Genomic DNA, 19,641 nt, shown 5'->3' on the forward strand with positions numbered 1-19,641 from the left:
GGACCCTGCCAGCCAGGACCCCAGTGCTCATAAGTGTGCCTGAAAGTGTTACCTGTGTTATGACTAACTGTCTCACTGAGGCTCTGCTATCCAGAACCTCATTGGTTATGCTCTCTCATTTCTTTCCAAATTGTCACTAACAGGCTAGTGACCAATTTCACCAATTCACATTGGCATACTGGAACACCCTTATAATTCCCTAGTATATGGTACTAAGGTACCCAGGGTATTGGGGTTCCAGGAGATCCCTATGGGCTGCAGCATTTCTTTTGCCACCCATAAGGAGCTCTGACAATTCTTAAACAGGCCTGCCACTGCAGCCTGAGTGAAATAACATCCACGTTATTTCACAGCCATTTACCACTGCACTTAAGTAACTTATAAGTCACCTATATGTCTAACCTTTACCTGGTAAAGGTTAGGTGCAAAGTTTCTTAGTGTGTGGGCACCTTGGCACTAGCCAAGGTGCCCCCACATTGTTCAGGGCAAATTCCCCGGACTTTGTGAGTGCGGGGACACCATTACACGCGTGCACTACACATAGGGCACTACCTTTGTGTAGCTTCACAATGGTAATTCCGAATATGGCCATGTAACATGTCTATGATCATGGAATTGCCTCCTCTATGTCATCCTGGCATAGTTGGCACAATCCCATGATCCCACTGGTCTGTAGCACAGACCCTGGTACTGCCAAACTGCCTTTTCAGGGGTTTCACTGCAGCTGCTGCTGCTGCCAACCCCTCAGACAGGTTTCCGCCCTCCTGGGGTCCAGCCAGGCTTGGCCCAGGATGGCAGAACAAAGGACTTCCTCAGAGAGAGGGTGTTACACCCTCTCCCTTTGGAAAAAGGTGTTAAGGCATGGGAGGAGTAGCATCCCCCAGCCTCTGGAAATGCTTTCATGGGCACAGAAGGTGCCCATTTCTGCATAAGCCAGTCTACACTGGTTCAGGGACCCCTCAGCCCTGCTCTGGCGCGAAACTGGACAAAGGAAAGGGGAGTGACCACTCCCCTGACCGGCACCTCCCCTGGGAGGTGCCCAGAGCTCCTCCAGTGTGCTCCAGACCTCTGCCATCTTGGAAACAGAGGTGCTGCTGGCACACTGGACTGCTCTGAGTGGCCAGGGCCAGCAGGTGACGTCAGAGACTCCTTCTGATAGGCTCCTTCAGGTGTTGCTAGCCTATCCTCTCTCCTAAGTAGCCAAACCCTCTTTTCTGGCTATTTAGGGTCTCTGCTTTGGGGAATTCCTTAGATAACGAATGCAAGAGCTCATCAGAGTTCCTCTGCATCTCTCTCTTCACCTTCTGCCAAGGAATCAACTGCTGACCGCGCTGGAAGCCTGCAAAACTGCAACAAAGTAGCGAAGACGACTACTGCAACTCTGTAACGCTGATCCTGCCGCTTTCTCAACTGTTTTCCTGGTGGTGCATGCTGCGGGGGTAGTCTGCCTCCTCTCTGCACTAGAAGCTCCGAAGAAATCTCCCGTGGGTCGACGGAATCTTCCCCCTGCTACCGCAGGCACCAAAGAACTGCATCACCGGTACCCTGGGTCTCCTCTCAGCACGACGAGCGAGGTCCCTTGAATCCAGCAACTCTGTCCAAGTGACTCCCACAGTCCAGTGACTCTTCAGTCCAAGTTTGGTGGAGGTAAGTCCTTGCCTCCCCACGCCAGACTGCATTGCTGGAACCGCGACTTTTGCAGCTACTCCGACCTCTGTGCACTTCCGGCGGAAATCCTTTGTGCACAGCCAAGCCTGGGTCCACGGCACTCTAACCTGCATTGCACGACTTTCTAAGTTGGCCTCCGCTGGCGTGGGACTCCTTTGTGTAACTTTGGGTGAGCACCATTTCACTCCTCTTTGTAGTGCCTGTTCCGGCACTTCTGTGGGTGCTGCCTGCTTCTGAGAGGGCTCCTTGTCTTGCTGGGCGCCCCCTCTGTCCCCTGACGCAATTGGCGACATCCTGGTCCCTCCTGGGCCACAGCAGCATCCAAAAACGCTAACTGCACGACTTGCAGCTAGCAAGGCTTGTTGGCGGTCTTTCTTCAGGAAAACACTTCTGCACGACTCTCCACGGCGTGTGGGATCCGTCCTCTAAAAGGGAAGTCTCTAGCCCTTGTCGTTCCTGCAGAATCCTCAGCTTCTACTGTCCAGTTGCAGCTTCTTGGCACCCACAGCTGGCATTTCCTGGGCATCTGCCCATCTCCGACTTGCTTGTGACTTTTGGACTTGGTCCCCTTGTTCCACAGGTACCCTCAACTGGAGATCCATCGTTGTTGCATTGCTGGTTTGTGTCTTTCCCGCAGAATTCCCCTATCACGACTTCTATGTCCTTTGGGGAACTTTAGTGCACTTTGCACTCACTTTTCAGGGTCTTGGGGTGGGCTATTTTTCTAACCCTCACTGTTTTCTTACAGTCCCAGCGACCCTCTACAAGGTCACATAGGTTTGGGGTCCATTCGTGGTTCGCATTCCACTTTTGGAGTATATGGTTTGTGTTGCCCCTATCCCTATGTGTCCCCATTGCATCCTATTGTAACTATACATTGTTTGCACTGTTTTCTAATACTATACTGCATATTTTTGGTATTGTGTACATATATCTTGTGTATATTTGCTATCCTCATACTGAGGGTACTCACTGAGATACTTTTGGCATATTGTCATAAAAATAAAGTACCTTTATTTTTAGTATAACTGTGTATTGTGTTTTCTTATGATATTGTGCATATGCCACTTGTGGTACTGTAGGAGCTTCACTCGTCTCCTAGTTCAGCCTAAGCTGCTCTGCTAAGCTGCCATTATCTATCAGCCTAAGCTGCTAGACACCCTATACACTAATAAGGGATACATGGGCCTGGTGCAAGGTGTAAGTACCCCTTGGTACTCACTACAAGCCAGTCCAGCCTCCTACAGCGTGTACCGTGCCCGTCTCATAAATGTGCGGGGGCAGGCAGGGGAAGGTGAGGGTGGGCTCTGGGGAGGGGGAGGAGGGAGCCCCCTATCAGTGCCAGGGAAGGAATTCCCTGGCACTGATAGTGCCGACCACCATGGTTTTCATGGCAAAGGTTTTCATGGTTTTAGGTGTCACGTGAGCTTGGAAGAAAACTGTTTCTCATATTAGGGCAAGTATAATAGATTACAGACATTACAGTTCCATCATAAGTGTCTCCACCTTCACCTGATCTTTTTATTTGAGATGTACAATATACCATCATTACAATGAATTCTCCAATTGCAGTATGCAAAAATAACCCAGTAAGTTCAGAGTAGGTGCACAAAACATTTATGTTGCCACCATATAGAATAATGCATTTCACTCATACAAATGTTCCAACTCTATCAGATGTGCCAATGCCAAGGTCAGGGCAAAACTCAAGTGAGATGTATAAAGGTAAGCAATGGCATCTTGTGTGCGTCGGCATGTAGCTAGTCATCTTGAGTTACACAAGGCAGCACACATTGCAGACTAACCTTACTCTAAGGGAGGGAGCCATTCCATAGTTGGTTGGTGTTTTTTTCACTGCATTGGCAGCCTGATCTTGAAAGCTTCACGGCTTTAGCATGGAAACATGTAATAATATATCAAGTCCACATATGAACTTAAACCAGAAGAAAGATTATGTCCCTCATTACAACATTGGTGGTGTTGACTGCCTACCACGACAGCCGCCAACATACCGTCGCCGTGGCCACCAGCCACCCACCTGCATTATGACGGTAGACGGAGTTCCGCCAGAAGGATAGCGGACTACCGTCGATGGTCATGGCGGCAGACGGCAGTAAGGTGGCGCTGCTGTCAGCAGTGGCGCCACACCAGCAAAACACCACCCACCATATCATGAGCAATGATACGGCCTGGTGGTGTATTGCTGGCGGACTCTGCTGCTGGCAGCAGCACCCCGTCCCGTCTCCTGCCGGAGGACCCCAGCAAGCAGGTAAGTTAGGTTCTCCAACAGGAGATGGGGTGGGGGATGGTATGCGTGTGTGGGGTTGTTGTGTGTGTTTGGGGGGTGTCTGTTTTTGTATGCGTGCATGCCTGTGTGAGTCGTGTTGAATGAGTGCATGAATGACTGAATGTGAGTGCACGTGTATGCTGTGTGTTGTGAATGCGTGTGTGTGACAATGTATGTTGGTGTGTGTTGCGGTGTGTGGGTACGTATGTGTGCATGTGTGGGTGGATGTGGGTATGCGTGTGTGTATGAGTGTGTATGTGTGCACATGTGGGTGTGTAAATGTGCGGGGGCAGGCAGGGGAAGGTGAGGGAGGGCTCTGGGGAGGGGGAGGGGAGAGCCCCCCATCATTGCCAGGGAAGGAATTCCCTGGCACTGATAGTGCCGACCACCATGGTTTTCGTGGCAGTACAATTGCCACGAAAACCATGGCGGTAGGCGGAGTCATAATCCCGAGGGTGGGACTGTGATGGCCGCCTGGCTGGAGACCGAAGTCTCCAGCCCAGCGGCCGTTACCCCCCTGCAGACGGAGTGGTACATTGGTGGTTTGCCTTGAGCCAAACCGCCAATGCCATAATTTGGGAAAAGGTACCACCAGCCTGTTGGCAGTACCTTTCCCCAAATTACCGCCAAGGTCGTTATGAGAGCCATAGTTCTGTTACTTTATTCTCCCTGTGCTGCAGTCTGCAGCAGCACACAAAGAAAGAGCAGAAAACCTCTCTGGAGTGTGCTTATGCAGGCACCTGTCTTTATCTGCCCAATAACTGTTTTCCCCACAACTCATGTCCCCTTGCACTTTGATGCAAAGGTGCCTGAGTTAGTGCTAGTGAGGCAAAAGTATGCCACCAGTAGGAAAGGGCAGGAATGCACTGTACCATACAATCACTATGCATTCCTGCCCCTTCCCTTTCACGCAGTGCGGCAAGGTGGCTTAAATACTGCTGATAAGGCTTACATTAATGTATGGTAAATCTAGATCATACGACCTGCTGGCTAAACGTAGACCAATGACTTTGTATCTATGCAGTGAAGCCTACTGTTGCTGCTGTTGTAATGGGTATTGTATTGGGTATTTGACTTTGGCATGTTACCTCTAAACTTGTGGCCACAAGTTCATTCCATTCTATTCCTTTGGAATTGGAACTCGTGGTCTGGGCAATGACAGATGAGGCAGTTGCTGCTGGGCACACTCTTGATCTGGATGTGTTTCCGGTCATGAGCATCATTTAATAAATCTCACCTTGAATCTTCAATTTACCCGATGTCTGTACTTCACAGCTGCATAGGTTGTTCAACAATGATATTGCCACTCTGTGCCCAACAGATACATATATTACTGAGATATGCAGACTGCCATCCATGGTACAACTGCTAGGCCACATCACAAGTTCCCTGTCATGTGGACATCTATCCTCATAATGTGCATTAGGCTGGCTGAGATCTACTTTGTTGAATGAAACCTTGGACTGATACATGAGCTACCCTACATCCACACAGCCATCCTGGGAATCAGTGTAATGGGGCCACTGCATTCCGCATAGGTCTGATTTGGACACCTCTGACGGAGGTCCAGTCACCTCTGAAACAAGGTTACAACAGCTATACCTCAGACAAGTGGTACTACAAATGAATCAAACCCATATGGCAACACATGTTGAGATATCAATTGTTCCTCTTTATGGGCTGTTCCAGGATACAACTAAAGTTGGGATGTAACTGGCACATTTCCAGCATTTTTCTGCTGTGCAATGATTGCAATGTGATTCCTCACCTAGTAACACTATAGTTAATGTTTATTCAAAGTGTTGTGAGGCATGACACATAGGTACTATCACAGGTATATCATAGCTATGTTTGAACTGAGGTACTGAAGAAAACATTACCCACACCGATGTTGACACTACATTTAAATGAACATACATCCTTTTTTTCTTTACAATCCGTTGACACTTAATGTGTTTGCCCAATGATAATGAGTGATTTGTTGGGAGATGATGTAAGACTTCTCGTACACATCACACTGTTATGATACATCTATCATGGATCACACACGTCACAGATGTACAAAATGTAGTCATGACACTCACTTTCTGCACCACTATCCCCGAAGGAGGTTTTTTATGTCCCTGAGACTGCAGATGAGAAGGCCAGCCAGCTAGTCCCTCTGGGTTCCAGGCATGCATGTGCAGTCAGACTCACCCAGGCAGGGGAAAAGCAGGCAGCAGAGCAGCACAGCAAGCCAGGACGCCAAAGCTGATTGATTCCATAACAAGATTCATGAGAGTTACTAGGGTACACATCTAGATATCAGGCACGTTAATTTGTGCATTACAAGGTTGATGGTAGGCCCCCAGTCTCACTCTTTTTGGTTTTCTTTCATCCCAATCTTTCTCTTCCTGAAATATGTCAAGCCCCTTCCTTGTGATCTATCACTCATCATAAAACACTTAGGAAGGCAGAGAGTGTGGTTCTCCCATCCTCCAGTGTATGCCCCCTTAGCCAGCAGCTTTGCTCAACTATCAAACTCGGACTGCTGGGAATTCCTCTACTACTCATGTTTTCCAGAGGCAGGCACAGCATTAGCCAAATAGGAACCCAAGGTCCTCCATGTTATGTAGCAGTGCAGGAACCTCTGCGCTCAGTATACAGTCACAGCACATTCATTGCCCAGCACTGTAATAACTTGCATCATGCTTCTACCAACATACTCACATGCAGCACACACACTCAGTTTGAGCAAACCGTTCAGTACTACACTCCCTTTGCACTGTAGTAGAGTTTGTCACTTTTAACACATACTACCAGAACACACACACACTTTTACCATGTGCATTCTATTCACCTATTTTGTCCTATGTGTAGTGCATGTCTTCCACGGGAACGTGCATTCAGTACATGATTTACACACAGACACACACACACAATTTCAGATCATGCTGATGTTGGGCAGGGGTGAGTTGAAGACACAGCTGATAACTTTAGAATAGGTCAGTGAGCCTGTGGGCCTCACTTCAGTGACCCAGGCTAGAATGGTCATGCTCACTACTACTACTGATCACTACATGGTATGCCGCCACCACCACCACCACGCGTACACGGTTTTAATCCTGGTGAAGGCAATAGCATAAAAAACTAAGAGGGTACCTTTTTGGATTCCCCTCCTTGTCCAGTAAGACTGCAATCTATGACACAGGCCTACGAACGCACATTCCATGTTCCCCTGTGGGAAGATGCAAGCACTAAGGGGCATATTTATACTCTGTTTGCGCCAAATGTGCGTCAAAAATGTTGACGCACATTTGGCGCAAACCTTGCACCATATTTATACTATGACGCCCAAACCTGCGAATGGCTAATTTCCTCCGTGTGCGTCATTTTCTGGATGCGGGAAACCACCTTGCGTTAATGAGATGCAAGGTAGGCGTTCCCGGCAAAAAAAAAGACTTTAAGGCCTGTGCGCCTTATTTATACTCCAGCGTAATTTTGACGCACAGCAGGGGGCGGGCCTGCTGTGCGCCGTTTTTTAACGCCTGGGTGACGGCAGGCGTTAAGGGACCTGTGGGCTCATGTCCATGGTCTCTGACCATGGAAGCAGTCCACCTGTGCCCTTCCCTACATCCAGGGACACCCCCTGCTTCCCCCACCCACAGATGGGGGGACCCATCCCAGGTAAGTTCAGGTAAGTATTTAAAAAAAAAAAAAAAATCAGTGGCATGGGGGGCCTAACTTGGACCCCCCTACATGCCACTGTGCCCAATGGCCATGCCCAGGGGACATATGTCCCCTGGGCATGGCCATTGGGCAGGGGGGCATGACTTCTGTCTTTGCTAAGACAGGAGTCATTTCCATGGGAGTTGTGCGTCAAAAAATGGTGCAAGTCCGGTTAGAGCCATGATTTTTTACTCTAACCTGACTTGCACCATTTTTTGACGCACGACCCCCATTTTCCACTATGCCGGTGCTGCCTGGTTAAAGTCTTTTTTTTTTTTACTCTGACCAGCCCGCAGCACCAGCTAATGTCAATCCATAAATAAGGCGCCCACCTGGCGCGTTGGAATGGCGTTAGCCGGGGGTATAAATATGGGCCTAAGGATCCAGAATACAATTCAGTTGGGCACTCAAGGCAGAGACACACAAATCTTAACATGCCTAGGAAAATTAAAAAACAACCCCACCACTGCTCCATATTTATAATATTTGTGTATGTACACATCCCTTTGTGCTTGCGTTGTGAGATACATGCTTCACACATGACGTATCTCTGTATTCCTGAAGTGATGTAGGGGCCAGATGTGTGAAATCACAGGATTGTGATTCCCTAGTAGCGAAGTTTAGTGATTCGCTATTAGGAAATCGCAAACAGTGATGCACTACAGTGTATTTTACACTGTTTATGATTCCCAGTGAGTCACAATTGACCTACCTCATTAATATTCATAAGGTAGGTCACAATTTGAGGCCGATTGCGAATCGCTAAAACACAGTGGGCCCGATCCACAAAGGTAAACTTAGACCGAAGTGCTAAGTTTAGACCAAAAGCCAGATGTATCATCAAGGCCTTTTGCGATTCTGAAATAGCGATTTTTAAGAAATCGCTATTTCCGACTCGCAAAGTGCCATGTATCACATTTGCGAATCGGTAATAGCGATTTCTTAAAAATCGCAAATGCTATTACCGTATCTCAAATTGTGATACCGGCCCCATTCGCACCTATGGGCCTGTTGGCCCATATCTGCGATTTTTTTGCATTTCCAACCAGAAATCGCAATTTTGGAAATGCAAAACCCCATGGTGCTGGGGGCCTAAGGCCCCCTCTGCTGCACAATCACAACAGAGAGTACGGGGTTCATTAAATCTAAAGAGGGATAAATCACTGGTGTATCAGTTGTAACACCAGATCCCTCGTGATCCTCTGTTCGAGGTGAGGTGTCAGTAAAACTGGTGCTGTGGGGAGTCTGGAGGACACGGTAGGGGAGTTTCCTTTACGGACTAGGTGGTCTCACACACTATATAGTGTCATGCTTCATCATATGACCACCTAGCCCCACCCAGGTAGGACAGTGCCACCTGGGCGGACTCAACCTCACTGTTAAAGGAACAGGAGGGAGTGCGTAAATTGAATCTGGTTCTGGAAATAGAGGGATCCAGCTAAACTAAGGAATAAAAACACCTAAACAGATACCTGTGTAATTATTTAATAAAGGTTCTGTTTGATGTGGTTAAAAAAGTGGAGATTGGGACACCTCTGTGAGAACAAGGACTCACAGGGTCACCTTTCTATGAGGAAGGAGCCGACATGTTTCTGCCCTCAGTATTGAGCTCAGGAAAGTCTTGGGCATTCATCAGGGCAAAGGATCCCTACTACTCATGCTCGGGGTATGAGTATGAATAAGTGCTGTGAGATATATAAAAATATATATAAGGAGTGGGGGGCCTACCTTACCCGGGAGCTACCTGGGAGGGGGCCTGCTGCTGATAAAACAGACCGACAATGAGAATAATACTGTGACACAGCAATACACAGCAAACCACAGCACACGTGAAGTATAAAATCATGCAGCAGACAGAATTACTGGGTGCACAGGGCATACATCATATAATATATGGGCAACAAAACACAATTAAGTGGAGGACGGAGAGAAGGGAATTTCTTACCCTGTCCCTAAAGGCTAATGGCCTCTGAGGGAGTACCCCCTTAATTTGTCAGACACTAAGGTTCAGGAGAGGGAGAAAGGGGAAAAAAAGGGAAAAAAACACATAGATGAGGGTGACAACATACAGGAAAAGAAGGGGGGGCGAGGGGTGGAGGTGGGGGCCTGGGCGGCCTCTAGGAACACAGGGGCAAGGCCCCTAGGTGAAAAGGGCACCTACTTGGATCCAAAACGTGGAAGGCGACTAGCCCAAAAAGATAGATGGAAAAAGAAGAAGGAAGAGGAAAGAAGAAAACGGGAGGAAGGAGCCATAGAAAGGAGAAGATAAAAGAGAGAATAAGGGAGAGCAAAAACAAGGGGGAGAGTGGGGTACAGGAGACAGGAAAAATTAATAAGTTAAAAAGAGAGAGAAAGAAGAAAAGCAGGAGGTAAGTTAGAGAAAGAAGAGAGGGAAAAATAAAGGAGACGAGGAAAAGTAGATGGCATCTTATCTGTGTTGTCCAGAAGAGGCCGGGTCACTCACTGCATCAGAAGAGGGCGCTCACTGTACGCCTATGTTGTCCTCTCTCAGGACCGCTTGAATGGAGTGGCCTAGGAGAGGCAGGTTTTTATAATGGTGCTTGCCAAGGAATATCACGATCAGGTGGAGGCAATCACCGCCGCTGCCCGGGGTCCGGGAGTGGAAAGGGTTTGAAAACCCGAAGTGCGGTCTCCGGATCGTTGTATACCCCGAGCCCCAACGTCGGGGAATCATGGGGCCCGGAAACGATTGCGGAGGTCAGTGGAGGAACCCCACCAGTCGGCCGACTAGTGGGAACCGCCCTGACGCGGGGACGGCGTCACGGAGTGACGCGGTCACTGTGGAGCCTGCCGGGAGACGTAGTTCCCCGGCGGCCGAAGGGAACGGCCGGGGGGCTGTATGCCCGGTGTCCCGTGGCCTTGCGGAGGGGCCAAGAGGTGAAGGAAAAGAACAAGAAAAGAAAGGAAAAAAGGAGGATGCCGAAGGGGGCGGCGGAGGCTGCCAAGGGAAGAAAGGGGGGGGAAGGGGAGGAAGGGTTAATCAGGGAATGGGGGGAAAGGAAAGGAAAGAGTAAAGGTGGAACTGGAGATTAAACACGGGGCATAAAGAAAGAAAGAAAAGCTGAAGAGGACAGGAATGGAGGGAGGGAGGGAGGGAGTGGTTAAAAGTAGAGGAGGAGATGACAAAGAGGCGGGAAAGGGGGAGTGGATGCACAGTGGGGTGGAGGGGAAGGAAAAGAAAAGTGGGCTGTGGGCAGAGAGGAGAAAAGATAGATAGAAGGAGGGGAAAGAGCGAGGGAAGGAGGACTCCGGGGGGCAAGGGAGACACGAGGGAGAAAAGAATGAGGATAGGGGAAAAAAAATAATAAATAAAGGACAGGAGGAAAGAGGTGAAATGTGCAGGGAAGGTAAATGGGTACGGGACACTGGCGGGCACAGAAAGTCAGTGCAGAGGGAGGGGGCCAGGGAGGTAGGAAGGCTGAAAATGTATGGTAGACTACCAGTGGATTGTCTAATATTGGAGAGAAAACCAAGGTATCTCATCGTTCAGACCAGCGCTATCAGGGTGCAACCTCCACACCCAGCGTTGTTCGGCCCGAAACAGTTTATTAGACATGTTGGGGGTTGACGGGGGAAGTTGCTCGAGAATTGTCCAGAACATATCATCCAGAGAGTGATTTTTTAGTAGGAAGTGGCTGGTTAGTTTAGTGGCGTCGCGTTTACACCGGATCGTGCTCCTGTGTTCACGGATCCTCGTGCTGATCTTTCTGGTGGTCATCCCCACGTATTTGAGTAGGCAGGGACATTTGATTAGATAAACCACATTCTTGCTGTTACAGTTCGTAAGGGATTTTTGTACCCATGGGGTTTTGAGGTCGAGGTTGATGGTGGTGGACTTACTGGTTAGGCGACACACACTGCAATTGCCACAGGGGTAATGGCCTGCTGGAGGAGGGATATGCCAGAGTGTAGTCTGTCTGGAACAGGGCTTTTCTTTAGGTCTAGTGTGGACCACTATGTCACGTATGTTAGTCGCTCTCTTGTAAGCATGTAGGGGCGGGTTGAAGGGTAAGCCACCTGATGTGAGAATCTTCCAGTCATCTTTGATAATCTTCTGAATCTTATTGGATAAGGGGCTGAAAGTAGTGACACACACGATCTTCTCAAGGTCTGGTTTAGCTGCCCGGGGCTGCAGTAGTTGGTCCCTGTTGTTGTTGCGTGCTCTTTTGCGCGCCCTGTTGACAAGGTGTGTGGGATAGTTCTTTGTTTGTAATTTGGTGGCAAGTTTATCAGCATGTTTGTGGTAATCAGCTACAGACGAGCAGTTCCGTCTCAGTCGTAGGAACTGTCCCACAGGGAGGTTATCCTTCAGAGCTCGTGGATGAAAGCTATGGTATTGAAGCAGATTGTTGCGGTCCGTGGGTTTATAGTATACTTCTGTTGCCAAGCCACCTTCATTGTCATGGATGAGAAGGTCAAGAAAAGGTAGTTTGTTACCACCTATGGTCATGGTGAAAGTGAGGAAGGGGTTGGCCCCATTGAGCCAACCAGCAAAGGCAAGGGCCTCTTCCTTACTTCCAGTCCACACCATCAGGACGTCTTCAATATACCGATTCCAGAGTTTTATCTGGCCTCGGTAAGGGTTGTCATCATGGAGGACCACGAGTCTCTCAAAGTTGTCGACGTATAGGCATTCCAGACTGGGGGCAAAGGTACTGCCCATTGAGGTCCCTTGCGTTTGTAGGAAGAAGCTATCTTCAAACTTGAAGTAGTTCCTCGTGAGTGCAAGGTGCGCTAGGTCCAGTATGAATTCAGGTGGGGCTATAGATTCACCCATGCCTGTTTCTAACAGGTTGCTGATTACTTCCAGTGTGGCCTCCTGGGGGATGTTAGTATATAAGAATTCCACATCTAGAGTAATCAGGAGTTCCTTAGTTTTGTCAAAAGATATGGATAGTAGGACATCGGTGGTGTCATTGAGGTAAGTAGGGTTTCTTCTCACTAATGGTTGCAAGAAGAAATCAACAAACTTCGACAGTGGCTCAAGTGCTGAGCCTATCCCAGATACTATAGGTCTGCCAGGTGGGGGAATCTTTTCTTTATGTACCTTTGGCAGAATGTAGAAATAAGGGATCTGAGGGTTAGTCTGTATTAGGAAGGCTCCTTCATGTTCAGTGAGCCAATGCTGCACCCCCAAAAATTTTTGGAGGACATGTAAGGTGCACACATTTTAAACTTTGCACATGGTTTCCACCAAGTACAACTTGGTGGTAATTAGCGATTCCTAAATGCCAAAATCACATTTAGGAATTGCTTCATACATGTGCTAAGGAATCGCAAATAAGGAATCTTTATTTGCGATTTCTAATTTAGAGAGTCGCAATTTGCGACTCTCTAAACAGGGTCGCAATTTTAAGGAATCGCTATTTTTGCGATTCCTTAAAATTGCGTTCAGAATGTATTTCATACATTCTGAAATGGCATTTTGCATTCGCAAACGGGCATTCGCACTGTTTGCGAATGCAAAATGCTTTCATACATCTGGCACCAAAGGCTTAACTCAGACCTAAATCCTAGCTTTAGTCACAGTAAAGTTAGAATTTTGGTTTAAGTTTAGACCAAAAGTCTAACTTGTAGTCTTACTTGTAGTAAAGTTAGACTTTGGGTGTAAGTTTAGACTTTTGGTGTAAACTTATACTAAAAGACTTAACTTACACCAAAAGTATAACTTTACTTGTAGTAAAGTTAGACTTTTGATCTAAACTTAGACTTTTGGTCTAGATTTAGAAATTGTGTATTGCAACTAGGGTGATCAAATATAGATGTTACATCAATCAGTCCTAGGAAGGTGTCACATGCATGAAGGCCACTTTCACAAATGACATTTGGACAGCTATACCTGAGCACAGTCCCTTTTGCCATGACAGATGTCTCCCATGATCAGTGATCGTATCTGCTGCAACATTTGTTCCTGCAAAGTGCTGCTACTCTGTATGATAGTCCATATCAGCAACACATCATCTTGGGGATTGCCTTAGGGACTGACTTATTGGAAGAGCTTTGATCCTGACATACACTGATGGCCAAATTGATACACGTTCATGCAGCAGAACACAGCAAGACAGCTTGCTCTGCTGTGCTGCACTGCACTACTGAAGAGAAGGAGGACAGGAATGCCACATATATAGCTAAATATTGGGCAATCCTGTCTTCTGCCTTTCATGCAGGTGCTCTGCATTACATTAGCTTGCTGCATTGTTTTGTACTTACATTGAGATATGGTCCCATGTTTTGCAACAGCTCAAAAATCTAGATTCACACATGCTGTGGCCTACATGCAGTTGAGAAAATGTGAGTGACAATATATGTACTTTGACATACACCCCAGCACCACACAATGAATGGGTTCAATAAAGTGATTTAGTCAATGATAGTTTCACATGATTTCAATCAGTATTGCAATCGTTGTAGATTATTATTAAAACAAATTAGCCACTAGTTGGTCCTGTCTCTGATGACCAGCCTTCGTGTGGAGTATCTCTCACTTGAAGTCTTCATCTTCTTCTTGGTCAGGTGGGATTGCACCCCCATTGTCCCAGCGGACATTTGTCCCTAGACAGGTATTGAGTAGTGTTGCGGAGGCTAGGATGATTTTGCCAACCATGGTATCTGAATACAATAGTCTGCCGCCTAGTTTGTCCAGGCATCCAGAAGTGGGACTTTAGTACCCCAAATATACTTTCCACTAAAATGCAAGATTTTTGTCAGAGCATTGAATTTCTTTTGGCCATCTGTCTTAGGATTTGTGAATGGGGTCATCAACCATGGCTGCAAACCATATTCCTAGTTACCTGGTAAGAGAAAACACGACAAGTCAATGACTGTATTCTTTGTGACTTCTACATAACTACCTATTTGTCATATGTATGCAGTCAATGTCAAATACATTTCATTTAATTTCACACTGTTATTTCTTAGGTATTGTTGAACATTCATTTACACATGTTTATTACAACATTTTGCTCAAATGTACATATTGTGCAGCACATAAACAATACAAGATTTCAACATGAGAACTATTGTGTTTATACAGAAGATAGTTATGAAAAGCAAGTTTAACTACTTGTTTCAACTGTATGTGAATTGTGCACAATATGTGTGCAATTCAGCCAACTGTACATGAGACTCTCTTGAATGCATTTAGAGATATTAAGTTGTAATGGTGAAAGTGATTTTGATGCACACATACATTTGTCATATTTACAACTATGAAGGTCTTGTCTGCCTACAAGGTATTGCACAGCCTTAAATAATTAGACATACTTTTGCAAGTATACTTGCCTCATCAAATTTCCTATTACTTCACATATGACATTGATATTTATAAATGGATTAATCATGCTTCAGGTGTTCATTTGGGCACAGCAAGTTGTCTAGATGAAAGTAGAATGAAACATAGGTATTGAAATCAAGCCCATTTTATGAGACAGCCATATGTATGGAAAGCTGACTTGTCTAACAGACCTGTGCAGTACACTTTCTGTTAGAAAATACATGTACGTGATATGTATGTGTTTGTGATTCCGTACTTATATGCCTTAATTCTTGCACCATTTCTTTATAATAAGAATGTTCAATTGTGTGTGGTACATACACTGTGAAACTTTAACTTGGTTGCCATATGACCCAAGATTCTTCCTACTATATGACTTCTGTCTTGCCCTATTCAATCATTGTGTGACAATTATTTGGAAAAACTGCAATGCAGCTAATGTTACCAAACAGAGTCATGAGTGTAATCATCTAGCACATTAATGAGGAATGTCAATGTGCCTTCTTATGAATGAGTATATTTTGATTTTGAAAGTTGTTGCCTCTTTCAGTCCCACATATGTGCCTAGAGTACAGATTTGTAAGATTATTAGTGCCTATACTTTCAGTGCATGACAGTCATTGAAATGTAATGTTCTTTTACCAATTGTGCTCATAAGAAATAAATCAGTCTACAGATATAATGCTGTGTGCGAAACAAATACTTGGGCAAACAAGAATTGGTCAACAGCATTTTAAATCAAGGTAATTAACACATATTCCTACGTTGTTACTCCATTGCACACACACATCTCATACATGTTTGATCTTAGCTTACAAATAATGGTGGACCACATGAATTTTCATTTGATGTCAATAAAATCAAACAAGTTGTGATTCTAACTGCTCACACATTATGACAGGACACAATACCTAGCACTATGCGTTTCTTCCTACTTCCATTTCAGAATCTGTGAGGAAATCATACAATGTGACGTAGTTAGCTATTTTTTTAATGAAATACTAAATTAGGTGCACATCACACACAATCCACACACAGACACAAAGATAGGTATTCAGACATTCATTATAAATTATGCAAATTTAGGAAGATTCTGCTTTCATTATCAATTAGTAGTCCATTCCAATATCTGCAATTCTCAAACCACTCATTGATGACACTGTGGCAGAAAATGTAGGTATCATGGGGATTTCCAGGGTATTTTGCTAGGAGATTTATGAAGAGCCCATGATGGTCCAATATTGCCGGACATTTATGGAATAATAATGTTTGCGGTTCAAGTAGAGGGGTGAAGTGTCTGCAAGACGGACAGACTGCACATGTGTACAATCTGTGGCACAAAGCACATGGGATAAGCCTGCAATATTGTAGAACTCTTGCTTGACATTAAATTGCTGTTAGTTTTAGAGACGAGAAGGTACTGTGGGGTCAGTTTTTTGATCGCATCCAACAGAGACGGCAGAAACAAAGAGAATTCACCATGTGAAATGCCAGACAATCTTGTGGATGTTGTTTGGGAGGAACCAGAGGCCAAAATGTGTACTACAGACATCAACTTAACGTGCTGGAATGGCTTGAATCCTTGCAGTTGCTGTCTGAAGACTTGACATTATCGTCTCCAGCAATTACATGATGGCTCCCTCTCCAATTATCATAAGTGAATGATCTCAATGAGGGCTATGCACTGGTTGAAAACATGTTCCTTCCTCCTTCGTTGCCTACATGGTTGTCTGCTAGCTACTCCCAGTTGCAGTATGACAATGTCCATGGTGCAGTTGAGCTTGCCAAAGTGTGCTGTTATGTTGAGGACATTATACTACAGTGACTACATCATTTTCGATGCCTGAGTTGCCGATGCACAGCAATTTTGACTCATTTATGTTGTTGTGCTGTGAAATGCCACTCAATGTCACACAGTGATATGGTTTTAAATGCGTTATGGTTACATAGTTTTTGCATGGGAACAACTAGATTGCATAAAACAATTCCTGCATTAGACAGCAGGATTCAGTGCAGCTTTTGCACAATACAATTGTTAAAAATAATGCATGTGTACTGATATGTCATTTCTCGAGTATAACTTACTGCTTGTGTCACCCTTGTGTCACACTACAATGCGCAAAATAGACACAAGCCCTTGATAAGTCTGCCACTAAATTCTTACGTGTTCTGCTTTTAAATACCATGCATCCTGCCTTTTGGGGTATAAGACTTACAAAGGTGTTGCATTCATATTTAAAAGGGAGAATCTGACTTACAAAGAGGTTTATTTTAACACTTTGAATGGCAGTTTTTAAACTGTTAAAGAAGGCTAAAATAGTGAGACTGAAAGCATGTTTGCACTGCCACTATAGTAGATGACAAAATATGTGCTGCAGTCTCTTTAAGATACTTGCCCTTGACATTGTAGATCGCCAATAATTTCTTGAAGTCCCTGCAAGGAATCCTGATTGAAAAGAATCAACCTAAAGGGAAAATTTTGTCCTGGGTTAGTCCTGTTTTCCTCCAGTTCTTCCAAAGAGTGTATTCTCTGTGCAGGGACTTAGGAACATCAGGAGTTCATGGCTGGTCTGACTATTCATAACCTGACATTATCTCCATCCCAGAGAACACATTTGGCTGCAATTGATTCCTTGTGCTTCTGATGGCTTGATTCATCCACCAGGCGTGCTTTTGTTGGGTAATCTTTTCCTAAAAATTGCAATTTTTGATTCCTTGATGGGTGTTATAGCCGTTGGCCCATCTGCTCCCCTTCCTCAGCAGCATCAGTACTTACCAGCCCTATTCGAATTATGAGATCAGTGGGAACACACCATACCCCTTCACTTCCACTAAAAGACATTGGCTGCTGGAAGTTAACCTAGAGAAGTACTGATGGAATCAGGGGTAGAATCTTCATTTCCCACTGTAAATCCTCATTTCATAGTGGACCCTTAGTGTTGAACTCACAACAGCTGTATTTTCCTTTTGAAAAAAAGTTACTCATATTCCAGTTACTTCCTTGGGTGGAGAAATACAAGCCAATTTCCCAGACCCCTCGTAAAGATCACCCTAATTTTTCTTTAAATCCTGGATAATCTCCTAATGGCCTCGTGTTTCTAAATGGTGTGCTTTGTATTTTAGGAACGCATAATCCTAAATCTAATTTTAGGTTTGTTCTAAAATCTGTGCTAGTGTACTCTTCAAAACCATAGTTTATGGACACCCTATTTCAGAGCTCTTGTAAAAAGTTTGAAGTATAAAATTTACATAGCAGAAGTTTAAAAAAAAGATTTTTCAAACACAGGTACCTATTTTGTTCAGTTGTACACCTATACAATCCATATGGTTGTGTTCAGCGATTTAATGCTATTGGTGCAGCTTCTTCAAAAATCTCATCAATATGAAGATTTAATTCCTAAGATATAGCCATATCATTGGATGTGCTTCCATGTTTTCAAACAAAATGTAAAATACTTTGTTAGAATTAACAAATTGCAAAACATAAATAACAATCACTGAACAAATAGATATTGCCCTCCATGCCTTATTCTGGCAAGATCAAAAATATGTGGGTTTTCATAAAGGGTATGGTATACAGAGCTGATTATGTAATAGTAGCGGTAAACTTTGGCTCAATCACTGTTTTTACTTTAGTATTCATTTTTTGACACATTAGCCCCTTAAGCGTAGGGAAACTATAAAAACTAGGCCTCGATATATAAAATAAGAATCTGAAATCTGCACCTGCAGGTCTACTACTATGCAAGGGTGAGGATTTTCAGTTCTTTAGGAATTATCAAAGGTTTCTAAGCATACTCCTGAAAACCTGTGACCATTGAATATTATCTTAGGGAATAATGGCAAATATAATACAGAGATGCATTTTACATATCAACACACAGTAGGGATTCTACATTTCAGTGGTATATCACTTTTGCTGTGATTGGCAGCGTAGGCACACTGATAGAACACATCATTTCTCATAAGTCCCGCAAAGTTGTCAAAATGAAATTTACCTACAGCTTCACTTACAAAGAAAACTCCATACCAAACAATGAGCCACATCTCTGGTTCTGGCTGACAGGCAGAAACCTCCACATTATGTTTGAACATTAACATTTGAAGGCTGGCAATGATAAGAAAAATGAATGAAAAAAGTAGGTGGGCCAAAAAGGAAATTGTTAAAGATGCAGATCCAATATTCATTTGGCTCATACTAAACATTGCCCTGCAACTGATAAAATATGTACTAATTGTGATTAAAAAAGTCATTTTCAGAGAGTGTGCAGGATTATTCAAAACAAGGGACTATTCTTTTGGGAGCGAGGGGAACAGTGTGAGTAAATGTGTTTTTACAAAGATGCCATCTTATTTTTGAAGTTTGATGGCGAAATGGTAGTAGCCATTGTGGACTACTGTACATAGTAAACCATTATGGGTAACAAGTTGTTTTACAAATTGTGGCCTAATAGGAAACCATTACAATCAAACACACTCTGGGTACTTTTACTGATCATTGCATCTATATTGTGGATTTCATATTGGCTAATTTGGACTTCAAGGGCAGAAGGGCTCATGGAAAATTGCAAGTGGCAGAAAGTGGTGAAACAATTTTTAGAGTGACCTCATCAAGCAGATTTGAGAAGGCAATTAATTACTAGAGTTGATTCCCCTATGTATGTGATTCAAAAAACAAATGGTA

General features: G+C 44.7%; 2 long non-coding RNA genes across 2 annotated transcripts in view; one reads left to right on the forward strand and one right to left on the reverse strand.

Annotated features, from left to right (window-relative positions):
• The window catches only part of LOC138249063 (uncharacterized), a 75,318-nt gene extending 64,884 nt beyond the window's left edge, over nucleotides 1-10,434 (reverse strand). Inside the window, exon 1 of the long non-coding RNA XR_011194691.1 lies at nucleotides 10,128-10,434. This is a non-coding gene — a long non-coding RNA (uncharacterized lncRNA). The remainder of the gene's footprint in view (nucleotides 1-10,127) is intronic.
• Nucleotides 1-19,641, forward strand: part of LOC138249064 (uncharacterized) — a 244,358-nt gene that overhangs the window by 189,151 nt on the left and 35,566 nt on the right. The window lies entirely within an intron of this gene.

Source organism: Pleurodeles waltl, chromosome 8, assembly GCF_031143425.1.
Source record: "Pleurodeles waltl isolate 20211129_DDA chromosome 8, aPleWal1.hap1.20221129, whole genome shotgun sequence".
Lineage (NCBI taxonomy): Eukaryota > Metazoa > Chordata > Amphibia > Caudata > Salamandridae > Pleurodeles > Pleurodeles waltl.